The sequence below is a fragment of the Aptenodytes forsteri genome, unplaced genomic scaffold (assembly GCF_000699145.1).
Source record: "Aptenodytes forsteri isolate BGI_AS27 unplaced genomic scaffold, ASM69914v1 Scaffold92, whole genome shotgun sequence".
Taxonomy (NCBI): Eukaryota; Metazoa; Chordata; class Aves; order Sphenisciformes; family Spheniscidae; genus Aptenodytes; species Aptenodytes forsteri.
The window spans coordinates 2241663-2246576 of NW_008794581.1; positions in this window are offsets into that span (position 1 = coordinate 2241663).

Below are 4914 nucleotides of genomic sequence, written 5' to 3' on the forward strand. Positions count from 1 at the left end.
GAGCCTGGTTTTATCCCCTTCCCTCTTCAAACCTAGTTTAAAGCTCTCTCAATGAGCCCTGCCAATTCATTAGTGATATGAAGTGACATTCAGCAGGTTTAGGTATCAAAGCAAGACTTCTAATATTAAAACTCAGCTATTTCTTCCCTCCTATCAATTGTTACTAGTTTCGGTTTTCATGAATCACATTTTCAAGGGCAATGCCTGATGTAACTGCTGCTGTTGTACAGGCCCAAGATATTGGTTGTATGCCTGCTACTCAACAAGCACCAAAGATCTTATAATATGAAGGTGATGCCAGTACAAACAAGGACTCTCATTCCCTGTCAACTTATCTCAGTTACAGAATTAAATGCCTGTTTTCAGAAAGAAAGACAAAAATAATGCATGTGAGTAGTATATGGCGTAGGATGAAGAAAAGAAATGAAGGCAAGGGCATGTGAAATGGATAGAATAATGAAGGGTCAACAACCTCCATACGCCTTACAATAAGCTCTGAAATGCAAATCAACCTCTATCAATAGGCATCAGTAAACAAAGTAGATACCTAGTGTTTCCTTCAGTCTTCTTTCCCAGATAGCGGAAGAAAAACGTGCACATCTGCAATCCACCCACTAGCTGGGGAACAGACTGTGCTATAAAATGCACCAAAGGCTGGAATCATTGAATCAAAGCTGAATTAAGCTATTGTTTTACAAATAGCTAAAGGAAATACACATTCACAGCACAAAAATTACAGCTTCACCATTCTCTGCAGTGTGTGAGACACCATGGAAAACCCTTTAGTCTCTTTCATGATGTAGACTATATATACACTTTTTTACGTACCTAGAGTAAAGGAAAGTTATTTTCAGCACAATCGAATAAGTTTGTATAAGATGTTTTAACTTAATTTGAATACATATCAGATTGGAAGGGGGGTTCAACAACAATGCAATAATCTTTTTCTTTTTAGACTTTGCTAAAGTTACATTTCCATGCTTAGTAGTTTTCACGATCTTTAGAGGCATTTTATCAATATGAACATACTTGCTATCTTCATGATCTCTTAAACTTCTGAAGTATTTTGGTTGCTACTAGCATCAGTTTGCAGCGTGAGAAAAGTAATGTGTACATCACTGATCATTTAACAATTTAATACTAGTTTTCTGTTTTACCATTACATGCTCTTTTACCATCAAAATTTGTATGAATATTACACCATCACTTGTTAAGTTTACATTGTTTAGATTATGGCATTCAGTAGTGTCAGCTTGTGTTGTTTCCAGGAGTTTTTCCTGAGTATTTTCTTCAGGCTAGTCACATAGTTACTTTCTTGTATTCTGAGCTCTCTTCAATGGTCTGCGTTGGTTCTTGTGCAGCCTGCAAGGGAACATAAATGAAGGACAAACAGAAGTGTTAGCCATAGGTACCTGAGAGGTGGAACTAAAACAAGAAAAATAAATTCTGAATGATACAGTATTGTTACACAGCTCTGCAACTGAAGGGTTTTGTCTTCTTCTTACTTTCAGCAATAAATCATACTGAAGAATCATAATATAGCTAAGAATTGCAACAAGGCAATTATAGCTAGAAAAAATTGCAGTGTCTAACTATGAACTTGGAACAGACTGAGTAACTTTACAGGTTTGATCTTTAAGGAAATCAAAGCTGCTGAGATAATCAATGCATATTGAACTCTATTTACTCAGTGCTTTTATAGTTGACAACAACAAAGCAAGTCATAGCTGCAGGTCACTCCAAAGAATATCATGAGTACTGAATCTGACACGGTGCTTGTTGTCTGTTTCATACAATAATCAGTTCCAGGAACTTCTGAGCTGCACTTTCAGCAGTTCATCTTTTGCAGTTCCTCACATCTTCTCTCCCCAGTCAAAAAGGGTGCAATCTGTATGTATGCAGAACAGAATGTCAAACATCACAAACCTTTTAACTCAACTGATTATTCAGTAGTGCCCTGCAGTGTCCACAGTAGAGCCAGCATTGAAGCTGTTAGAAAGTAGTTCTGACATTGCCATGTCCTGGGGACTCACCTATCTTAATTTGTCAAAATTACTGTACATCAAAGACTTTTAGGCAAAACACACACTTGGTGCCTCTTACCACAATTCCTCAGCGTTAGTACCTGAGAAGGGCATTCATGGAGATTCTAAGCTGCAAATCACAATAAAAAAGACCAAGGATGGGTAGAAAAATGTGCCAAAATGCTTCTATAATAAAAATGCCAGAACACTGAAACTGTTCACAAGAAATTCTAGTATAACAATCATGAAGATGAATTTAGGGGATAAAGAAGAATATGAGATGATGTGGTGGTAGCAGAAGATAAGCAATTGTATTGTCCCACTAGTGGGGTCCTGTACCCAGTGTGCAATAAGCCGATCTTGCACACAGAGTCGAGGTATTTATTTATCTCATGTTTGCGCAAAGATGGGTGCTAGGTGGTAATTCCACAAAGCTAGCACACCACACAAAAGAACTACACCATATTTATATTGTTACATGATTAGTAAAAGCCTGCCTAAGTTCATGCGCCTTTGTTAGTTATGTTCAAATTAGCCTCGCTTGCCATGTAAATTAGCAGTTTCTTTGGCAATCATCTAGCCTCCGACGCCTTCTAGGGCAGGATGTTCCCCTTTTATCAGTCTTTTAGTTCTTCTTCAAGGGCATAGCCATTGTAAGGCATGCATTGTTTATACAAGGTAATCAGTCTAGTACAATGAAGACTACAGTCTAGGTATTAATCCAAACATATGGCTACTATTGCAGAAGAGGTACAAGAATGAAGAAACCAAAGGGATTAGAGAAATGCAAGTACAAGGATGGAAAAGATACAAGCAGTCTAAACCACGATTATCCAGTACAGGAAAATCCTTTCCTGTCAAGAATATGATATATTTTTATGTTAAAAAAAATTGATAAATGATTTGAGAAAGAAGATCAGAGGGAAATGTTTGTCTAGAAATGCAAATATTCTCCTAAAATGTTGTAGTTTGAATAACAGCAATAAAGGAGAAAAGTCAGTAATAGAAACAGGCTATTTAGTAGAGTTCATTTAAACTATAGCATAGTATTAAAAATGTGACTAACTATTGTTTATAATTTTCTGTGTAAGCTAAATATTTGTCCCACTAAGAAAGTATACAGTGAAGAATAATGAATAATCCTTATTTATCTGTATTGTATATAAATATTCCTGAGGCTTTAACTTAGTGTAATAGTTTGTAAAATATCCTGGCAGAATTTTGACCATCAGAGAATTTCAACAAAGAATTAAGTTGAGCTGTAAGAAACACGCTGTATAATAACAATATATGAATATTGCCTTAGCATCCTTTCGTCCCAGTGCACTTTAAAGCTTAGTAGTTATACGCCACCTTTACAGATCCTCTATTCCAAACTGCCATGACAATAGTATGCAGTGATATTCTGAAGATATAGTTCGCAAATTACAATGTTCATCTATATAGAACTCCTACACTTCATTAAAAACCCCAAAACTATAGCTTATTTTCGGGACAACTCCACTACAGTAATTTAAAACTGAAGACAGGTGGTCCTATGACAATGCAAACAAGAACGGCTGATCAACTTCAGCAACCAGTTTTTATATGTACACCTATTTCAAAATATTTGATCAAAGATTATTTAGTATCCAGCCCAGATCTGAGGATAAGGGAGTTTCAAGACTGTTTTAAATATACAGAAATGCTATTTTAAGCTATGCTCCATGCTTGTAGTGTTTATTTTAAATTCCTGCTGATTACTCATTTTGCTCTATTTTAAGTCATTTGTCCTCTTACATGAACTTCAGCAAAGTCCATAAAAAACAGCTGTTTCTTCAGCCAAACCAAGTGTGAACAACTTTTCAGACTTGAACCTAATGGAAATTATTTTCGTGCTTGAAGCAACTAATCTTTTAAATGAACAAAATATTGGTGCTCTAGTTTGCAGGAAAATTTAGTCAGTTCAGGAAGAGACAATTTCTCCTGTTTCTCTCTCTTTACTTTATCACTCTTTTCACTCTTATCTCTCTTTTCTTCCATTTGCAGGGTAAGCATCTATTCCAAAACAGTTGACCTGTATTAGTCTGAAAAGTATGAGTTTTCTGTGATTTGCAGGTTAATTCTACTTGTTAGGAAAAAAAGATTAAGCTCAAAGTTAATTGTTTGTTCCAAATAAATTATTTTTTAAATTTTACATTAACAAACATTAATTTAATTCTGAAATATTACAGAAAAAAAAAGGGAGTCAGCAATACAACGACAACCCCCCCAAACTTATAAAAACTAGTGCAGTAAGGCAAAGTTTTTCTTTTCCATATATGTAAAAAATGCGGGTATATGGGACTCCATGGTATATGAAATCCACTGCGCAGGCTTCAGTTTTTCACATTATGTTTAGAAAGGAATGGGTTAAACTCTTGACTTGGGCTTATGCAAGGAGTCTGGGGATATTTATGCTTGTAACCCCCGTTTTTTACAAATAATTAAATGAGGTAACCATTACAGGGAAAATAATCTATTTTTGAAGACAACAGGAAGCCTCCAATACTGGACACTAAAAATGAGCTGTCTCAAATAGGCTTCAGATAATATGTAACAGAAACCTTTTAAAACAAAATGTAAGAAACTCAGATGCTGGTAGGTGTTTCACAGACCTCAGAACTATCTGGGCATTTATCTTAAAAACTTTAATACGACACTTGACTCAAGAACTGTATTTCTGTATTTAGATAGCCAGTACATGATGGTTTGCTATAGAAAGGCTAACTCGCCAAACAATTACTACAGGATGCTTAAGTCTCCCTTTGAGGTTCTTCCTCAATTGACATCAGCTCTCTAGGGAGGTATTGAAATTAAAGAAGTTTCTGTGGTATTAAGCCCAACTTCAGAATAAAAGAAGTAGGGAAGA